This window comes from Ammospiza caudacuta, chromosome 7, assembly GCF_027887145.1.
Source record: "Ammospiza caudacuta isolate bAmmCau1 chromosome 7, bAmmCau1.pri, whole genome shotgun sequence".
NCBI classification, from domain to species: Eukaryota; Metazoa; Chordata; class Aves; order Passeriformes; family Passerellidae; genus Ammospiza; species Ammospiza caudacuta.
The window spans coordinates 5930651-5953102 of NC_080599.1; the positions used below are offsets into that span (position 1 = coordinate 5930651).

General features: G+C 48.0%; 2 pseudogenes; one reads left to right on the plus strand and one right to left on the minus strand.

The window, feature by feature from the left end:
- The window catches only part of LOC131559605 (zinc finger protein 11-like), a 912004-nt pseudogene that overhangs the window by 105608 nt on the left and 783944 nt on the right, over positions 1–22452 (minus strand).
- The window catches only part of LOC131560133 (zinc finger protein 850-like), a 216258-nt pseudogene continuing 201026 nt past the window's right edge, over positions 7221–22452 (plus strand).

A 22452-nucleotide genomic window follows, 5' to 3' on the forward strand; every position in this document is an offset into this window, starting at 1 on the left:
GCTCCCACTCTGTCCACATTTTCCTCCCAGCATGGGCCCAGTAGCTCCCAGTAACCCCCAGTCAGGATCCATTCTCATCTGCTGTAATGCCAGTGGCCCCCAGGATGATCCCAGTTGCACCCAGTCCACACCAGTATGATTACAACCACCCCCAGTATGATCCCAGTCACTCGTAGATCCTCCCAGTATGATTCCAGTCATGCTCAGAGTGACTCCCTTTCACTCCCTGTGTGGGCCCAGTTGCTCCCAGTCACCTCCAGCATGGTTCCAGTCACAGCCAGCACCTTTCCAGTCACTCCCAGTTTGGTTCCAGTAGGATCCCAGTCACTCTCAGATACTCCTAATACTTTTCCAGTCACTGCCAGTATGATGCCTGTTAGTTCCAGTATGACCCAGCATGGGCACAGCTGCTCCCGTTATCATCTAGGGGGGTTCCAGTTGCTCCCATTTACCCCCACTGTGGTTTCAATCACTCCCAGCATATTCCAATTACTCCCAGCAGGTTCCCAGTTAGTCCCAGTTGTCCTCAGTTGCTTCCAGCCTGATCCCAGTTGCTCACAGCCACTCCTAGTCACCCTAAGTGCAGTCCCAGTTGCTCCAAGTATGATCCAGTTTGATCCACGTTGCCCCCAGCATGGTTCCAGTTGCTCCCTGTTCCTCCCAGTGTGATCCCAGTTGAACGCTCTTGTCCCTTCTGTAGTCCCAGTCACTCCCCATGTGATCCCAGTCCCTGCCAGAATGATCCCAGTCATGCCCAGTTGCCCCCAGTGTAGACCCAGTCACTCCCACTCACTCCCAGTTGCCCCTACCATGGTCCCAGTTCTCCCCAGCATGGTCCCTCTTGTTTCTAGTCATTCTCAGTATGATTACAAACACTCCCAGTACATCCCAGTTTCCCTCAGCATGTCCATGGTTCTTCCCAGACACTCACAGTGATCCCAGTAAGGTGCTTGTTCTCCCAGTATGTTCTCAGTCATGCCCAGCATATCCCAGTTGCCTCCAGCCTGCATCCAGTCATTGCCAGTTCCTCCAGTTTGCTTGCAACATGATCCCAGTTTCTCTCAGTTGCTCCCAGTGGCCCAAAGTGTGATCCCAGTTGCTCCCTTTCAATACCAATAGGAGCCTAGGAAGCTCCAGTATGATCTTTGTCACATGACAGCACTGCCAGTATGGTCCGATTATAATCCCAGTTACTTCCAGTCTCTCCCAGTATGGTCCCAGTTGCCTCCAGCTAGACCAATCCAGTCAGTCCCAGTATGATGCCATTTGCTCCCAGCATACTCCCAGTCGCCCCCAGTATGGGGGATGATGTGTAGGGTGTGTTCCCAGTCACTCTCAGTCACTCCCAGTATTAGTCCAGTCCCTCCCAGTATGATCCAAAGATGAGCCCAGAGTGCTCCTAGTCCCTGCCAGTGTGAACCAGTTGTGTCCCACATGGTTTGAGTTGCTCTCTTTCACCCTTCCTTTCATTGCAGACACTCCCAGTATGTCCCAGTGTAGCCCAGTTCCTTCCAGCCCATTCTCCAGTCACTGCCAGTTCCTTCCAGCATGATCCCATTTGCTCACAACCACTCCCAGTCAGCCTCAGTCTAGTGGCACTCACTGCCAGTATGATCCCAGTCACCTCCAGCATGACCCCAGTTCATCCCAGTATAAGCCCACTGGCTTCCAATCATGCCCATCATGCACCCAGTCACTCCCAGTTCCTCCCAGTTGCTCCTTGCATGGTCCCAGTTACTCAGAACTGCTCCTGGTCACCCTCAGAATGATCCCAGTCATTCCCAGTATATCCCATCTGTCCCCGATATGGTCTCAATTGACCCCTGCAGGCTCCTACTCCATTCCAGTGTGATCCCAGTATGATCCAGTCTCCTTCAGTGTGATCGCAGTCTGCCCCGGCATGGGCCCAGCTGCTCCCAGTATGATCCTTGTAGCATCCAAGTACAATCCCAGTCATTGGAGATGTTGATCTTTGACATCCCTGAATGATCCCTTTTGGTCCTGAAACAGACTTGCAGAATCCTGAAACAAAGAGCTGCTGAAGAAAAATCACTAATAACTATTTTTAAAAATCCATTGATAATTATCAAACAATATTGAGAAAATTTCTGGAATGCCTTGGACACTGTCCTTAATTGAATCACTTGGGCTGAGTCTGACTCGTGGCTTTCCAGTACTTTGAGCTGGTACCTCTGTCCACCTTCCACAGAACAGTGCCCCGGCTCCAGGTAGGGGGATCACAGCCCCCAAACCCGGCGGTGGGCAGGCCAAACAGCCCAGACCTGGCCTGCAGGGCAGGGTCTTTGTTCTCACAGCCCAACCCCACTGTGCTGCCAGTGCCTCGGCAGCAGGAGTGACCGAACGCTTTTTCCCTCTCCCCACAGAACCACGAGTGCACGCCGGCAGCTGGGAAGGAGAAGCTTTCCCAGGGATCTCCAACCTGGATCTGCGGGTCTTCTTTCCCCGGAAAAAGTGAGCAATGCTCGCTCTCCAACCCCCACCCCCCTGCCCCTCTACCCCAACCCCATGATTCAAATTCCAGTGTTCCTGTTTTCTGTTCCTCAACATCACCCCCATCCCCTCCAGGCTTGTGGACAGAGGCAGCGCCTCTGGGAGCCACATCCCCCACGCCGCTGGCGCACGTGAGGGGAGTCAGGCACCCCAAATCCCAGCGGGAAGCCCCTGACCAAACATGAATTAGCCTGTGAAAAATGTTGTGTCCCAGAAACACACTGAGTTTGAAAGTTTTCAGCTGGGAGGCACCAGCTGTTAGCAAATGAGCCGCGCCTCCCCTGAGGGACAGGTCAGCGTCCCCTTCTTCTCTCCCAGCTCCCACCACAGGGGTGTTATACATGAGAAGCTTGACTGGGCCAATATTCAAGCAGCAATCAATTCATTAATTAATATGGTAAAGCATGAGCAATACAGCGATGGGTACAGTGGGGGAAGTTTTCCCTCCAACTGCACACTGATAGTTGAGGCTTACAGGCATTTATAGGGGTACTCATCAGCTTTCTCGGAAGTTTCTATTCCCAAGTCTTCTATTCCTAATTCCATACCTATTGTGATTTAGTTTTTCTCAGGATGTATCCCAGAAAGGAATATCCCCAGATGCTGGTGGTTCGGTTTCTGAAAGAAGGAAGAAATCTCCCAGATGCTGTGGTCCAGATTCCTGATGTGGGTCCACCGCTTAATTGCAGAGACTATAAATCTCAAAACAGTGATGTCCAGCTCCCCTTGGTTGAAACTATTAATCCTTGAGTTGATGTTCATCTTCCTTTCTCAAGCTGCTTTTCACAGTTTTGTTAAAGTGTGAGATAAGCATGTTTCTTTTTATATATTCTAAAGCTATCGTTTCAAAGATCCTTACTACAAGCAATATTCTAAAATTATACTTCAAAAGGTTATTATTGCAAAACTCCTTAAGGCTTAGCTACACGCAGAAAGTTCCTGTCAAAAAGCAACATACTTAAAGCTTTAATTCAAATGCTCCTAAATCCTAAAACTTAAGACTTATCAAGGTTAATTGCGAACAAAAGATAGGTTCAAAGGCCTTCTTCCATGCTTTACTTTCCTCAATAATTATTAGAATTCATCTTTATAACTGTCCCATGGTCAGTTTCCACACATATTACAATCACAAATACAAACATTGCCTGTATGTACCTGACACGAAACACAGCTTTGTATTTCACAAGGGGGCACAGGGATGGCTCCTGTGAAAAGCTGCTGGAAGCCTCCATCATGTCTGGCACAGCCAATTCCTGGTGGCTGCAAAGATGGACCTGCTGCTGGCAAAGGCTGGGCCAGTTACAAATGGTGTCAATGCCTCTGTGATAACAAATTGAAAAAGAAATAAAAATAGAGATTGTTGCACAATTTTATCTCCAGTCAGAGGAGAGCAGAGGGAGAACATGTGAAAAGAACAACTCTGCACACATCAAGGTCGGTGGAGATAGAGGGGCAAGAGGTGCTCCAGGCACTGAAGACCCAGGCACCCTGCAGGAGAGCCATGGAGACAGGGGCCCTGCTCCCAGGCTGGAGCAGCCTGTCCCTGGAGGAATGCACCCCCTGGAAGAGTGACCCATGCCGCAGCAGTTTGGGAAGGACTGCTGTCCCTGGCATGGACTCACACTGCAGCAGTTTGCAGAGGGCTATTGCCCCTGAAATGGACTCACATGGGAGAAGCTCCTGCAGAACTGTCTCCCTTGGGAGGGACCCACGGTGCAGCAGGGGAACCACTCCTCTCCCTGAGCAGGGCCAGAAGCCATGGGTGATGAACTGACCATAACCCCCATTCCCTGTCTCCCTGCACTGCTGGGGTGGGAGGCAGAGCTGGAAGGAGGGAGGTGAGGGGCTTATTTTATTTCCCCTTTTCCTGCTCTGACTTTGTTAGTAATAAATGAATTTCACATCTCTAAGCTAAGCCTGTTTTTCCCAGGACAGTATTTGATGAGTGATCTCACCCAGTCCTTATCTCAACCCACGAACCATTTATTAAATTTTCTTTGTCCAGCTGCAGAGGGGAGTGAGTGAGCAGCCCACATGGATGCCTGGCATTTGGCCTGGGTCAACCCACGACACCTTGGTACCACAGGGTCACAATGGACCCTTGGTTCTATGGGGTCTCATTGGTTCCATCAGGCCCTGCAGGGCCACTTCATTCAACAAGGCCTCAAAGTTTCACAGTGGTCTCCAGGATTCCATGGGACCCTGCAATGTCAAAATGGACCTTTGGATCCATGGGGGCCCACAGTGTCACAATGGGCTCTATTGGTTCTACAGCTTCACAATGGCCCCTTGGTTCCATGTGTCCTGCACTGTTCCATGAATCCTTAGTTCCATGGGGTCCTGTAGGGTCACAATGGTCTCCTTGGTTTCGTGGTGCCACAGCTGCCATAATTTCCATGGTCTCACAATTGCCCTTGGATCCCAAGAGGCCCCAGAGTGTGACAATGGTCCCTTGCTTCCATGACGCCCTGCACTGTCACAATGGTGTCCGTGATTCCATCAGGCCCTGCAGTGTCACCATGGGCAGTTGGTTCAAGGACACTCCACAATGTCACCACGGCCCCTTGGTTCCACAGAGCCCCACTGTGTCACTGTGGTCCCTTTGCTTTCAAGGCTCAGAAGTGCCAGAATGACCCTTTGGTTCCATCAGGCCTTGAAGTTTCAAAATGGTCTCCATGGTTTCATGAGTACCCCCTGTGTCACAAGAGACTCTTGGTTCCCTGAAGTTCTTCAGTGTCACAATGGGCCCTTGGTTCCAAGAGGTTTGGTAGAGTCACAATTGACTTCCTGGTTCCTTGAAGCCCTGCTGTGTCACAATGTCCATGGTTCCATGAGTGTCCATGGTGTCACCACAGTCTCCTTGGATCACCAGTATCACCACGGTCTCCTTGGATCCCCAGTATCACCCATGGTCTCCTTGGTACCATCCAGGCCTTGTAACAAGAGACAGTGAGCCATTTTGTGCCTTAGATGAAAGGCTGCAGAACTCATGGTGGTGAGGCTGTGTCACTGATAAGAAACAAAAAACACCTGAATCTAAACGCGAAATATCATCTCAAGTACCTTCAATCCCAGCCTCAACAGAGGTAGAAAATACAAACAGAGATTCCACAGTAAATCAAAAACAGGGACCATATTTGGAATGCAGACAAAATGCATTCAAGTGCATTCAAATGCACTCGCTATGATGGGGAGGTGATAATCCCCTATTCCAAGAGTGAACTTAAGAAGGGCTGACTATTGAAGGAACTGCAGAGAACCACAATATAAGAAAAGCAGGTGGCACAGGTGATTCTGGGATAGGCAGACCAGAAAGCAAGAGCAGATGAACCAGTGCAGTCCCCACCAAGAAGATCACGTTCACACGCTGTGGGCAGCAACCCCATCAGGCCGTGTCACCATCCCCTGGTGCAAGGGGGTTCACAATGGCTCATTTCAGTGATCTCAGGGTGCAAAGACACACAGCAGGGGACTTTCAGTATTAACCAAAACAAATGCACCTTTTATTGAGTGCCCACAGCAGATGCAGCACAAGGATTAGAATGGGGATAAAGGATAGAGAGACAGAGAAAAGGAGGGGGGGAATAGCTGCCAACAGAGAGATGAAATCCTTGTGGTCCGGCCAATCGATCCGTCTGGTCACGTCAGGGAGAGTCTCAAAGCCTTTGGTTAACTCAGGGCTCTTTTATAATCTACTGCCAGGAGGGGAGCAGGACGGCACATGGGGGGAACAGTGGAGAATAAATCCATTGGGAACAGGTACAGACAGTCCAGTTCTGAACAGCACAAACGGGTGCCAGCATTGAGCGGGGCCCGTTGTTTCAGGACTGGTTCCTATGGGAAACATCCCGCTTCCTATGGCAGACATCCAGCTCCAGTCAGGCCTGCACCCCTGGGTTAAAATTTGAAGGGTCTCAGTCTCAGTCCTTGGGGAGAGCTTTAGTCTCCGTCCTTGACAGTGGCTGTAAGGCAGATGAGGGATCTTTGGACCGTCTCTTAAAGACTGACATCGCAAAGCATAAAAATAATTATTCATCTTCCCTTAAAAGAAAATTAACTGAATTAATAAAATTATAATATTTTTCTTATTTAGAGTATTATTATTCTATATTTGTATTACCAAATTTGAATGTTTATATTAAAAAACCCATACCATTTTAGCAAGCAAAAAATTTATTGGTCATTGGTTCTAAGTAACATGATTCCCTTCATTAATTCACTGCCCAGTGCGGCTCTCGATTTCTCCTTTATGCTAATTAGTCCCATTTTAAATCCTTTTGTCATCTTTTTTATCATTTTAACAGACAGGGTAAAAAAGGCCACTTTGGGGTCCATGGAGACATTTCTGGGGCACATTTGGGGCAGTTCAGGGTCTGGAGAGGGAATTCAGAGAGAACTTGATGGTCTGGAGGACACTTGCAGGAGCCAGGTGGGCACTTGGAGGGGCACTCAGGGATTCCAAGGGACGGTTCGGGGTCCGGAGCAGCACCCGGGGGTCCAGGGTTGCCCTTGGAGGTCAGGGAGGGGAATCTGGGGCCCTTCGGGCTCCGGGCGGGCCCTTGGGGGGCTCTGACTGAGATCTCTGGGGCGCGAGGGTTGATGGGAGTTGAAGGCGACGGTCTAATACGGTTAAACAGGGCCGCGGAGCATCACGGGAGTTCGAGACGCAGCTGCAATGGCTCTCAGTGGGGCGCAGGGCATGACGGGAGATGAAGTCCCGGCTGGAAAAGCGCTGGACATGCGCCACAGAGCATGATGGGAGTCGTAGTCCCGGAAGTGGCTCCAACGCTTTGTTTGGGAGTCCGGGAAGGCTCTTCGGGGAGACTCCTGCGTCCGAGCCGCGACTTGAGATCCTCGGGGGAAAGCAGGCGGTTCGAGAGAACTTGCGGGGAGTTCGAGGACCTCTAACAAGGCTCTTTAGGGTGCGGGCACGGCAGGAGTTTTAGGCGCAGGACTGTGTTCTGAGGGGCTCTGGGGCTCTGCGGGGGAGGAGATGAGATGAATTCCCAGAAGTGGCTGTGCCGGGCATCTGTGGGGTCGGGAGCACTCAGGGGATCCGGGGACGCTTTTGGGGGGTCCCGAATGGGCGCTGAGGGGGCACTGAGGGATCCTGGATTGTCTGCGGGATACTTAAGGGACAAAGGGGGGGCGGATCCCGGGGTTCTGTGCAGCGTGGGGCATGACGGGCGTTGTAGTCCCGGCTCCAATGGGGGTCAATTGGGCCCAGGGCATGACGGGAGTTGTGGCTACTGTAGGCACTGTCCCCAAGTCTCCGATCTCTGGCAGTGATTGGCTTTGGGCGGTGATGGGCGGGAGTCTCGGCAAATGGGATACGGTGGAGGCGGGAACAGCCCATTCAACTTCTCCACTCCCTCCCATTACAGCGCAGTCTCTCCCAGTATACTTGAGTTTATTCCCAGTCCCTTCCAGTTTCCTCCCAGAGTCATGCACATGATGCCTCAGTGTCCCCAGTCACCCCCGCAATGGCCCCAGTGTCCTCAGTTTGCACCCGTATTCCCTAGTATCACTCCCAGTATGTCCCAGACCTCCCCAATGTCACTCCCAGTATGTCCCGGTGTCTCCCACAGCGTTCCCAGTGTTCCCCAGTATGTCCCAGTCCTGCCCAGTGTTTCCAAGGACAGTTTCATTTCTCTCGGTGGCCGTGGCAGCCAAACCCAGCAGTGGGGTCAGTGCAGTGCCCATGGCCACAGCCCCTTTCAGGGGCCCAGTGCAGCTTGGGCTGATGATCCACCCTCACAGCTGGCCCAGGGCAGCTCTGCAGTGCCTTTGGTGGCACCTGGGGCTGGCACACAGCTGAGCAGTTTGTCTGTTTGCACTGGGGAAACTCAGCTGTTTGAGATGGCTGCAAAAAGTACAAAAAGGTAAAACCCCTCTGAGGCTGAGTGCAGCCAGCTCTGCAAGCACAGCACGGCCCAGGGCAGTGAGGACAGACAGGATGGGGCTGGGCAATGTGGAGCAAGGTTGTCTACACTGGGTCAGAGCTCCAGGCACAGCTTCTGTGAGCAGGCCAGAGCTGCTGAGGAGGGACCCTGGGTCAGTATCAATCACAGAATGCTGCAATCACCTCTGCTCTTAACAGAAATTTAATAAAATACACCTTTAAAACAGGAATGTATATTTTATTACTGCTCTTTGAAATCTTTCTCCATGACTGGACTAGGAAAACTTTAATGACCCTCTCAGGGCTTTCCTGTTGTTTTCATCAGACTCAGTCCTTGAGAGTGTCTTGAAAAAACTTCTCAAGAACTCAAAGGTAAATTTAGACTACAAATTTTCTTGAAGTTTTAATGGCTCCCACTGAGGGACACAGCAGGGCTTCAAGGAACCAGGGAGTCAATTGTGACTCTACCAAACCTCTTGGAACCAAGGGCCCATTGTGACACTGAAGAACTTCAGGGAATCAAGAGTCTCTTGTGACACAGGGGGTACTCATGAAGCCATGGAGACCATTTTGAAACTTCAAGGCCAGATGGAACCAAAGGGTCATTCATGCACTTCTGAGCCTTGGAAGCAAAGGGACCACAGTGACACAGTGGGGCTCTGTGGAACCAAGGGGCCGTGGTGACATTGTGGAGTGTCATTGAACCAACTGCCCATTGGGACACTGCAGGGCCTGATGGAATCACGGACACCATTGTGACAGTGCAGGGCCTGATGGAAGCAAGGGGCCATTGTCACACTCTGGGGCCTCTTGGGATCCAAGGGCAGTTGTGATGCCATGGAAATTATGGCAACTGTGGCACCATGAAACCAAGGAGACCATTGTGACCCTAGAGGACCCCATGGAGCTAAGGATTCATGGAACAGTGCAGGACACATGGAACCAAGGGGCCATTGTGAAGCTGTAGAACCAAAAGAGCCCATTGTGATACTGTGGGCCCCCATGGATCCTAAGGTCCATTTTGACATTGCAAGGTCCCATGGAATCCTGGAGACCACTGTGAAACTTTGGGGCCTTATTGAATGAAGTGGCCCTGCAGGGCCTGATGGAACCGATGAGACCCCATGGAGCCAAGGGTCCATTGTGACCCTGTGGTACCAAGGTGTCGTGGGTTGACCCAGGCCAAATGCCAGGCATCCATGTGGGTTGCTCGCTGACTCCCCTCTGCAGCTGGACAAAGAGAATTTAATAAATGGTTCGTGAGTTGAGATAAGGACTGGGTGAGATCACTCATCGAATATTTTCCTGGAGAAAAAGGCTTAGCTTAGAGATGTGAAATTCATTTATTACTAACAAAGTCAGAGCCGGAAATGGGGAAATAAAATAAGCTCCTCACCTCCCTCCTTCCAGCTCTACCTCCTACCCCAGCAGTGCAGGGAGACAGGGAATGGGGGTTATGGCCAGTTCATCACCCATGGCTTCTGCCCCTGCTCAGGGAGAGGAGTGGTTCCCCTGCTGCACCGTGGGTCCCTCCCAGGGGAGACAGTTCTGCAGGAGCTTCTCCCATGTGAGTCCATTTCAGGGGCAGCAGCCCTCTGCAAACTGCTGCAGTGTGAGTCCATGCCAGGGACAACAGTCCTTCCCAAACTGCTGCAGCATGGGTCACTCTTCCAGGGGGTGCATTCCTGCAGGGACAGGCTGCTGCAGCCTGGGAGCAGGGCCCCTCTCTCCATGGCTCTCCTGCAGGGTGCCTGGGTCTGCAGTGCCTGGAGCACCTCCTGCCCCTCCTTCTGCACTGACCTTGATGTGTGCAGAGTTTTTCTTCTCACATGTTCTCCCTCTGCTCTCCTGAGTGGAGTTAAAACTGCACCACAATCTCTATTTTGATTTCTTTTTAAATCTGTTATCGCAGAGGCATTGCCAACATTTGTAACTGGCCCAGCCTTTGCCAGCAGCAGGTCCATCTTTGAAGCCACCAGGAATTGGCTGTGCCAGAGATGGTGGAAGCTTCCAGCAGCTTCCCACAGGAGCCATCCCTGTGGCCCCCTGTGAAATACAAAGCTGTGTTTCATGTCAGGTACATACAGGCAACGCGTGTATTTGTGATTGCAATATGTTTGGAAACCGACCATGGGACAGTTAGAAAGACAAATTCTAATAATTATTGAGGAATGTAAAGCATGGAAGAAGGCCTTTGAGCCTATCTTTTGTTCGTAATTAATCTTTATAAGTCTTAAGTTGATTTAGGAGCATTTGAATTAAAGCCTTAAGGATGTTGCTGTTTGACAGGAACTTTCTGCTTGTAGCTAAGCCTTAAAGAGTTTTGCAATAATAACCTTTTGAAGTATAATTTTAGAATATTGCTTGTAGTAAGGGTCTTTGAAACTATAGCTTTAGAATATATATAATGGAAACATGCTTATCTCACACTTTAACAAAACAGTGAAAAGCAGCTTGAGAAAGGAAGAGGAACATCAACTCAAGGATTATTAGTTTTGACCAAGGGAAGCTGGACATCACTGTTATGAGATTTATAGTCTCTGCAATTAAAAGGTGGACCCACATCTGGATTCTGGACCACACCATCTGGGAGATTTCTTCCTTCTTTTAGAAACCAAAACATCGGCATCTGGGGATACTCATTTCTGGGATACATCCTGAGAAAAACTAAATCACAGTAGTGTATAGAATTGTGACATCAAAATTGTGAATAGAAACTGCTGATGAGTAAAAATTGTGAATAGAAACTGCTGAGAAAGCTGATGAGTACCCCTATAAATACCTGTAAGCCTCAACTATCAGTGTGCAGTTGGAGGGAAAACTTCCCCCACTGTACCCAGCACTGTATTGCTCATACTTTACCATATTAATTAATGAATTGATTGCTGCTTGAATATTGGCCTAGTCTCATTTATAACAGAATTCACATCCGCCCAGGCCAGGGTGGACAGTGGCTGCTCTGTTCCATGGACTGGACGCAGCTCTGGACACTTCCCTTGGAGCAACTGCAGGGAGAGAACGCTGGGGCTGTCACCGCTGGGGTGTCACACACAGGGGACACTGGGGCTGTCACCACTGGGGTGTCACACACAGGGGACACTGGGGCTGTCACCACTGGGGTGTCACACACAGGGGAACTCTGGGGCTGCCTCGCTCCTGCCGTGTCCCCAACAGCTCTGCCAGCACCTCGAGGGGACACGAAGGCTGAGCCAAAGGGTGAGAATTGCAGGAAGGGCTGAGCTGGGAGGGACCCATTACAATCATTGAGTCACAGAATCACAGAATTACTGGGTTAGAAGAGACCTTCAAGATGATCAAGTCCAACCCAGCCCCAACACCAGCTCAACTAGACCATGGCACCCAGTGCCACATCCTGTCTTTTTTTAAACACATCCAGGGATGGTGACTCTACCATCTCCCCAGGCAAACCAATCTAATACTTTATCACCCTTTGTGTTGAAAACTTTTTCCTAATGTACAACCTAAATTTCCTTTGGCACAACTTAAAATTCTGTCCTCTTGTTCTGTCAGTTGTTACCTGGAGAAAGAGACCGACCACCACCTGGCTACAACCACCTTTCAGGAAGTTGTAGAGAGGGATAAGGTCACCTCTGAGTCTCCTTTTCTCCAGGCTAGTTAACCCCAGCTCCCCCAGCCACTCCTCACAGGACTTGTGCTCCAGACCCCTCACCAGCTTTGTTGCTCTTCTCTGGACACGCTCCAGCCCCTCAGTGTTCTTCCCAAATTGGGGGGCTCAGAACTGTACACAGCACTCAAGATACAGTACAGGGGAAGAATGCCAGGTACACCAGTTCCAAGTGCAAGGGAAGAATGACCTCCCTGCTCCTGGCCACACTGTCCCTGATCCAGGCCAGGAGCCATTGGCCCTCTTGGACACCAGGGCACACTGCTGCCTCATGTTCAGCTGCTGTTGACCAGTTCCCCCAGGTCCCTTTCTGCCTGGCCACTGTCCAGCCACACAGGCCCCAACCTATAGCGCTGCAGGGGGTTATTGTGGCCAAAAATGAAGGGTTTGGCACGTGGATTTATTAAATTTCCTCTCATTGACCCTGCCCATCCCCCCAACCATTCCAGGTCTCTCTGCAGAGCCCTCCTACCTTCCAACAGATGGACACACACTCCCAGCTGAATGTCATCTGCAGATTTACTAATGAAAGGCTCACTCCCCTCATCCATGTGGTCAATAAAAATATTGAACAGAGCTGGCCCCAGCACAGAGCCCTGGGGACACCTCTGGTGCCTGGCTGCCAGCTGGATGCAGCACTGCTCTCCACCACTCTCTGGGCCCATCCAGCCAGTTCTGAGCCCAGCACAGAGTGCTCCTGTCCCAGCCATGGGCTGCAGCTTTTCCAGGAGTGTGCTGTGGGACAGAATGCCAAAGGCCTTGCTGGAGCCCAGACAGACACATCCACAGCCTTCCCTGCATCCACCAGGAGGGTCACCTGGTCATAAAAGGAGGTCAGGTTGGTCAAACACGACCTTCCCCTCCTAAACCCCTGCTGGCTGTCTCTGATACCCTCGGCCATCCTGTAAGTGCTGTGTGATAGCACTCAGTATAAACTGTTCAATTTCCTCACTGGGTACTGAGGTCAGACTGACTGGCCTATAATTACCAGGATCCTGCTCCCCACCCCTGTTGTGAATGGGTATCACATTGGCCAGCTTCCAGTCATCTGCAACCTCACCAGTGAGCCAGGACTGCTGGTAAATGATGGAGAGCAGCTTGGCAAGCTCATCTGCCAGCTCCCTCATCACTCTGGGCTGGATCCCATCTGGTCCCATGGATTTATGAACATCCAAGCAGCTCAGCAGTTCTCTGACTGCCTCCTCCTGGATAACAGGGGGCCCATTCTGCTCCCTGACCCCATCTTCCAGCCCAGGAGGACAGCTGTCCTGAGCCATCTTCCCACTAAAGACTGAGAAAAAAAAGGCGTTAAGCACCGCTGCCTTCTCCTCATCTGCAGTTACTAAGTTCCCTCCCTCATCCAACAGAGAACAAAGGCTGGCCTTACTCTTCCTTTTACCAGTAGTATATTTATAAAAACATTTTTTATTATCCCTTATAAAAGTCACCATTAAGTGACTTTATTAAGTTCAAATTGAGCTTTAGCCACCCTAATTTTTTCCTACATACTCTAGCAGCCCTCTTAAATACTTCCTGAGAGATCTGACCCTCCTTCCAAAGATGATACATCCTTTTTTTATTCCCGAGTTCCTCCAAAACCTCCTTGCCCATCCAGGCTGGATGTTTGCCTTGTTGATTCACCTTTTGGCACACAGGGACAGTTGGTTCCTGTGCCCTCAAGATCTCTGTTTTGTAGCATGTCCACTTTTCCTGAACTCCTTTGTTTTTAAGGGCTGCTTCCCAAGGAACTCTCTGAATAAGTCTCCTAAACAGGCCAAAGTCTGCCCTATAGAAGTCCAATGTAAAAATCTTCTAAATGTTGCTCTTGACTTCACCAAATATTGAGAACTCTCTAATTTCATGATCACTGTTCCCCAGGCAGCCTCCAACCACCACATCTCCCACCAGACCATCTTTATTTACAAACAACAGATCTAACATAGTCCCTCCCCTGCTGGGCTCACTCACCAGCTATGAAAAAAGTTATCCTCCACAAACTCTAGAAATTTCCTGGACTGGCTTTTTTCAGCTGTACTGAGTTCCCAGCAAATGTCTGGCAGGTTGAAATCACCTACAAGAACAAGAGCTGATGAACCTGAAACATTCTCTAGCTCCTTATAGAATAAATTGTCCACCTCTTTTTCCTGGTTCAGTGGACGATAACAGACTCCCAGGAGGATGTCAGCCTCGTTGGCCTTCCCCTTAAGTCTTACCCATAGAACATGTAATTTCATCATCATTAATTTCAATACCTGTTGTCCAAACCTCTCTAATATAAAGGGCCACCCCTCCACCTCTTCTCACTTTCCTGTCTCTGCTGAAGAGCTTGTAGCCATCCAGCACAGCACTCCAGCCATGTGAGTCATCTCATGATGTTTCCCTGATGGCAATTACATCACAGCTCTGCAGTTGGACCATGGCCTCCAGCTCTTCTTGTTTGTTACCCATGCTGCCTGCAATGGTATACATGGACATGGAAGGAAGATGTCACGATAGCAGATGATCTCCAGGCAGTGCCACGTGTGACAGGAAACACAACACGTTTCAACTGTGTTTCCAGGGGAAGCCTATGGCACAAGAAAGACTCCTCACTCCTTAATGAACTGAGAATTGATTATCTAAAGGATGGTGATGGACTGAGAGTTGGTGATCTGAGAAACAGATGAATTTGAAATTTGGTGGGGGGTGGGGGAAATGTTTTTAGAAAGTTTTCATTCTTTCTGTGTATTTCTTTTTACATATAGTTGTAAGTTAATTAATAAAGTTGTCTCTTCTTTATTTCTAGAGAGAGCCTGCTTTGCTCTATTCCTAGTCACATCTCACAGCAGACACCAAAAATAATGTATTTTCATGAGAGCATTAGCATTGTGCCAGCATCAAACCATGACATTAGACACTTGGACACAGTCAGATCTCTAGGGTCTGTCCTCCAGACGCTGATCACAGAATCACAGAAATTCAAGGCTGGAAGAGACCTGTACGATCATCAAGTCCAACCTCATGTTCTAACAATTCAACTAGATCATGGCAGCAAGTGCCACATCCAGTCTTTTTTTGAACTCTTCGAGGGATGATGACTCCACCACCTCACTGGGTAGATGATTCCAGTATCTGACCACTCTTTCTGTAAAATACTTCCTTCTTAATTCTAGCTTGCATCTCCCTTGACGCAGCTTGAGACTGTGTCCTCTTGTTCTATCTGTTGTCGCCCGGAGAAAGAGACCGACCCCCAGCTCACCACAGCCACCCTTCAGGAAGTTGAAGAGAGTGATAAGGTCATCCCTGAGTCTCCTTTTCTCCAGGCTGAACAACCCCAGCTCCCTCAGTCGTTCTTCATACGGCTTGTGCTCCAAGTCCCTCACCAGCCTCATTGCTCTCCTCTGGACACGCTCAAGCATCTCAACGTCCCTCCTAAAGTGAGGGGCCCAGAACTGGATGCAATACTCCAGGTGAGGCCTCACCAGTGCCGAGTACAGGGGAAGAATGACCTCCCTGCTCCTGCTGGCCACACCATTCCTGATACTGGCCAGGATGCCGTTGGCCCTCTTGGCCACCTGGGCACACTGCTGGCTCATATTCAATTGACTGTCAACCAGCACCCCCAGGTCCCTTTCCACCTGAGCACTGTCCAGCAACACCATCCCCAGCTTATATCGGTGCAGGGGGTTATTGTGGCCAAAGTGCAGTACTTGGCACTTGGACTTATTGAAGTTCATCCCATTTGATTCTGCCCATCCATCCAACCGTTCCAAATCTCTCTGCAGAGTCCTACGTCCCTCTAGCAGATCTACACACGTTCCCAATTTAGTGTCATCTGCAAATTTGCTAATGAAAGACTCTAAACCCTCATCCATGTCGTCAATAAAAATATTGAACAGAACTCGCCTCAGCACAGACCCCTGAGGGACACCACTGCTGACTGGTCGCCAGCTGGATGCAGCACCATTCACCACCACTCTCTGGGCCCAGCCATCCAACCAGTTCTGAACCCAGCAAAGAGTATTCCTGTCCAGACCACGGCCTGCGAGTTTGTCTAGGAGTAAGCTATGGGAGACAGTGTCAAAGGCCTTGCTGAAATCCAAGTAAACAACATCTACAGCCTTCCCTGCATCCACTAGCTGGGTTACCTGGTCATAAAAGGTGACCAGGTTGGTCAAACATGATCTACCCCTCCTAAATCCATGCTGGCTGGGTCTGATACCCTGGCCATCCTGCAAATTTTGCATGATGGCGCATAATATAAACTGTTCCATTATTTTGCCAGGTACAGAGGTCAGGCTGACTGGTCTATAATTGCCAGGATCCTCCTTTGCACCTTTTTTGTGAATGGGTATCACATTAGCCAGCTTCCAGTCATCCGGAACCTCACCAGTAAGCCATGACTGTTGGTAAATGATGGAGAGTGGCTTTGCAAACTCATTTGCCAGCTCTCTCATTACCCTGGGGTGGATCCCGTCTGGTCCCATAGATTTATGAACATCCAAGCATTTCAGTAGTTCTATGACAGCCTCCTCTTGGATAATGTGGGGACCATTCTGCTCCCTGACACCATCAACCAGCCCAGACGGGTGGGTGTCTTGAGTGCAAGTCATCTTCCCATTAAAAACTGAGGCAAAATAGGCATTTAACACTTCTGCCTTCTCCTCATCTGCAGATACTAAGTTCCCACCTTTGTCCAATAAAGAACAAAGGCTGGTCTTACCTTTCTTCCTACCATTAATATATTTATAAAAACATTTTTTATTATCCTTAACAGTAGTCGCCATTCTGAGTTCGAACTGAGCTTTGGCCTCCCTAATTTTTTTCTGCATACTCTAGCAGTCCTCTTGAATACTTCCTTAGAGACCTGACCCTTCTTCCAACGCTGATACATCCTCTTTTTATTTTTAAGTTCCTCCAAAACTTCCTTGCCCAGCCAGGCTGGACGTTTACCCCGTTGACTGATCTTTCGGGACACAGGGATGGTCTGTTCCTGCACCCTCAAGATCTCTGTTTTGAAGTATGCCCACCCTTCCTGAACTCCTTTGTTTTTAAGGGCTGCTTCCCAAGGTACGCTCTGAATAAGTCCCCTGAACAGGCCAAAGTCTGCCCTCCGGAAGTCCAGTGCAAGAGTTTTACTGGTGCTCTTTCTGACTTCACCAAATATTGAGAACTCTATTATTTCATGATCACTCTGCCCCAAACGACCTCCAACCACCACATCTTCTACCAGCCCATCTCTATTTGCAAACAGCAGATCTAACATAGTCCCTTCCCTGGTCGGTTCATCCACCAGCTGCAACAAAAAGTTGTCCTCCATACATTCTAAGAATTTCCTGGACTGCCTTTTTTACTGCTGTATTAAGTTCCCAGCAGATGTCTGGTAGGTTGAAGTCACCCACAAGAACAAGGGCTGATGATCTTGAGACATTGCCTAACTGCTTATAAAATAAGTCATCTACTTCTTCTTCCTGGTTGGGTGGATGATAACAGACTCTCAATATGGTGTCAGCCTTGTTGGCCTTCCCCTTAATTCTTATCCATAGACATTCAACTCCATCTTCCTTTGTTTCAATTTTGATGGCATCAAAAGTTTGCCTAATATAAAGGGCCACCCCACCTCCTCTTCTTCCTTTCCTATCTCTTCTGAAGAGCTTGTATCCATCCAGTGTAGCACTCCAGTTATGTGAGTCATCCCACCACATTTCCATGATGGCAACTACAACATAGCTCTGCAGTTGCACCATGGCCTCCAGCTCTTCTTGTTTATTGCCCAAACTGCGTGCATTGGTATACATGCACCTCATCTGGGCTACTGACTTCACCCCTATCTTAGCCTTGCAATTCTTGGGCCTGTTTCCAGATAGCTCAGCTGGTTCTCCTTCCCCCTTCAAACTTAGTTTAAAGCTCTCTCAATGAGGTCTGCCAGTTCATGAGCTAAAAACCTTTTGCCCTTAACAGAGAGGTGTACCCCATCTGGTTCCAGCAGAGAAGATGTTGTAAAATTTTCCCCATGATCAAAGAATCCAAAATTTTGCCGGTGACACCAACCCTTAAGCCACTTGTTGATGATGCAGATTCTTCTGTTTCTTTCATCATTTTCCTCCGCCACCAATGGGACTGAGCAGAACACTACCTGTGCTCCTGCCCTATCAACTACCTGACCCAGTACCTTGAAGTCCTTTCTAATTGCCTTGACACTCCTCTTCTCAATCTCATCACTACCAGCCTGGAGTATCAGCAGTGGGTAATAATCAGAGGGCTGAATCAGCCCAGGAAGTCTCTCAGTGATATTTTGTACCCAGGTCCCAGGGAGGCAACAGACTTCCCTGTGGGATGGGTCTGGTCGACATATGGGGCCCTCAGTTCCCTTCAGGAGGGAATCACCTCTAAATGATGCTCCACTAAAGATAACAGCTGGTGCTGTGGATAAGTATTGTGAACTTTACCATCATATTTAGTTAAAGCTATCTGTAAAGAAACAGAATGCTTAATTCTCTATTTAAGATATTAGTTAGCTAATGGTACTACAATTGAATATGGTTCACGTCTCTAGAATTCTAATATTCACTCACTACCTTTCATAATCAAATGAGCAAAAAGTTCCAGTTGAGTGGTAGTAGTTCTAGATTGTTTTACAGGTAAAAATACTCATTCTAAAATAACAAAAGGATTAGCTTGAGTTTTAACCTATTGATAAATCAAGGCGAAAGGATGCTTGGCATAATTGCCATCTTCTTTGCTCTGGTTGATGATCATCAATTGAACTGGAACATCTTCAATCAGATGATGTGCATGTGAGGTAGCAACCTTTGTGGCAATGTGATCTAAGGCTTGCTGTTGTTTCTTAATCTTGGGTCCGGCGTTCATCTGCTTGAGACGAAGTACTTAAAAACTGTATTAATGGTTCAAGTTCTTTCTAAATTATCTTACATATAGTTCTAATCTATTAAATATCTTCTACTAACTTCTGGATATCATGTACAGTTTTAATTTCAATGGTAATGGTGAGTTTTTGTGGCTTCACTACAGACTGATCAATCTGCTACTTGAAATATTTCTAAGGAGCAGAAGATTGCTCCTTATCAGGAGCAATTTTTATACTCCTTTCTTCTAGCAACACTGTCACAGTTTTTAGAAGAGTTACAGAGTCTAATTATTTTCCAGCCATTAATATATCATCCATGTAGTGATAGATGATATACTCAGGGAATTGCTGCCAAACAGGTTCTAATGCCTAAGCCACATAATTTTGGTACATTGTAGGGGAATTTTGCATGCCTTCGGGGAAACAAATCCATTCATACCTTTTGTAGGGTTCTGCCTTATTGATAGATGGAACAGAAAAGGCAAAATTACTAGTGTCTTCTGGATGCAAGGGGATGGTGAAAAGACAATCTTTGAGATCAATGATCAATAGATTCTATGACTCAGGTATCATAGTAGGAGATGGAAGACTAGGTTGCAAGGCACCCATACTTAGAATTACTGCATTAACAGCACGTAAGTCATGTAGCAACCTCCATTTCCCACTCTTTTTCAGGGTGGTAAAAGTTGGAGTGTTCCAAGGGCTAGTGGATGGCTTTATGTGTCCTTCCTCAAGCTGTTCTTGCACTAATTGTTGGATTATGGGGAATTTTTCCTTTGACAGCGGCCCCTGATCAATCCACACAGGTGTATTAGTGGCTAAGCTAATTTTGAGGATTGGCTGCCCCCCAGTGGCCGCTGCTAGAAAGGCTGTGTGACAATGGTAGCTTTTAATTGACTTAACAGATCCCCACCAAGAAGACCTAGTAAAGAACCAGGAGTTTGCATGACATAAGGCCTTGTAGACACATTCACTCCATCTGGGAAAGTAAAAGTAATTATTTCCCTGCTCATCTGAGTTGCCTGAGTCCCTCCAGTACCTGCAATGCCTAAAGTAGGATTGACCAATGCCCAAGTTTTTGGCCATATTGTGTTTGAAATTATGGTTACATCTGCTCCAGTGTCAATTATGAGTTTCTTTGTAATAGAATCACCATTAGGATGTGTCAGGGTTACCTGTTTGTCTGGTTTACCTCTTGTGATGTCCATGGCCCAATATACTTCTGGTTTACCTGTGGAAACAAAACTTCCTGTTCCCCATTCCTTGTAGCCTGTACAGGGGACACAAGGCTTAAAAGGAACAAGCTGAGCAATTCGTGAACCTTTGGTAATAGATACAGGAGGGAAAAATGTTCTGACCATAATTTTAACAACCCCTTGATAGTCTGCATCAATAACCCCAGGAATTACATCCAATCCCTTTTTACTGGCAGATGATCTCCCTAACAGAAAAGCACTAAGCCCATTCCCCACGGATCCTTTTACATTACTATCTATCAGGTGCACAGCAGAGTCCGTGATGGTCACGTCTATTGCGGTTTCTACATCCACTCCGGCGCTTCCAGAAGTTGATGATCTGAGTGAGTAAAGTCCTCCTCCTCCTCCGTGGGAGGCTGAGCTCTCCAGGCAGCTCTCTGTACTTGCTGTGTGATGCCCGGAGAGAAGGCGTTCCGAGACCCGTTTCCCTGGAACCGACATTCTTTAGTATTGTGGTTATCTTTTTTTCAGATAGAACAAAATTTTTTCATAGTTGCAGAGTGACACTGACTCCTAACATGTCTGATTTTACCACATCCAAAGCAGTTAATGTTCTTTCCTTTGGCTCCCTTTTGCAGTAAAGGGAGCAATGGTTTTAGAACCATTAGAACCATTTAGAACCATTAGAAAGCAATGGTTTTACTGCATCCTGTACTGCAGCAACTACATAAGCTGCTTTTTGTCTCTCTGTAGTTCTAGCCATGAGTTCCAGCATTTCTGTAACATCAGCTCCCTTCTTTATTTTTCCCAAAATCTGTTGAGTTTTATCATTAGCATTGTCAAAAACAAACATATTAAACAATTGTATCTTTGTGTCTGAATCCAAACAAGGATGATCATAGATAGCTTCTTGCAATTTGTCTAAAAATTTATCAAAGTCCTCATTCATTCCTTGGCGAATCTGTGTAAAAGACTTAGTGTGTAATCCATCTGGAAGTGCAAGGATAGCATTATATGCTAGTTGTTGATTCATCTGCAAGACTTGATCAATGCTCCTAGCCTGGGCAGTGGCAGTAGCCCAGGGCCCTTTGCCAAGTAACTGTTGTGCTGTTAAACCATACAGAGGATCACCCTGCACTCTAGGTCTTGCAGCTTCCTGAGCACACTTCTCCTCCTAGCTTTTATGAAGCATCACCTGCTGATGGGGTGGCATTATGAGTCTTATTAAGGTATACACATCAGCTGGAATTAATATGTTAGATGTAAAAATATACTGCAAAAGTGACTGTGCAAGTTGGGATTTTAAACCAAATTGTGAAATTGCAGCTCTTAACCTCTCTAAAATCTCCTAGTTGAAGGGTTTTCAAACTCTACTTGCAGCATTAGTTACTACAGGAAAAGCTTCTACATCATTGCAGAGAAAAGTCCCTTCTACAATAGCTTCTGGAATAACTCCCTTCCACTTTTGTTTCTGAGCTTCTTCTATTCCAGGGTCACATTCCAACTCTAATTCCATATTCTTTACAGCATGAGAGGGAGGATTTTGTCTAATCGGCTCGAATGCTGCCTCAGAGACAAACTGATAGGGTGGTAACTGGTTTCCTGGTTGTCTGTCTGAACCTGCTATCATTGGCAAGTCCATTTTCTCAAAAGAATAGTCTCTTTTGGGGACAACTGAATCCTTTTGTTGAATTACCAATTTTTGCAAACTGTCCACTAAAGACTTTTAATCCTGTTCCATAGAAGTATTACTCATAATAACATCTCCTTATCCTTTTCACTTTCAGCATGTTTAGTTTCTAAGTTACTGTTATCAATAGTTTCTTCACTCTGAGTACAACTGTCCTTTGGTCTGCAGCCTAAGCCCCTGAAGAGGCAGCAGCTTCCTCATTCTCGCTCTGAGCTGGAGGAGCAGTTGGTGTAATGCTCCATTCTGAGCTGAGGGGTTGTTTGCTGCGTGAGAGAATGTCTAAGGTGGTAGAAAGCAGTTGCTGAACTGAAGTTACTGGAAATGCCTGAGGCTGTTCTGACTCAGAGGCAAGGGCTGCACATGCCGCAGCAGCAGCTTTCCTCTCTGCCTTCAGGGCTTGAAACACCTCCATGATAATTTTCCACAAAGTAGCATATTTAGACACCTCTTTTGCCTCACTCCAGCCAGATGCAGTACAGTCCCACAACATCCAACCCACAGCTTCCCATTTCGAAATCTCAAAAGCAACCTGTGCTCCTGTGTAGAAAGCGAGGGGAGACGAACCATCCTCTGATCAGCATCGAACTCCAATTTATTGATCCAGCATGCACATTTTATAACCGTGTTAATTAAGTTCATACATATTGCAAAACCCAAGCT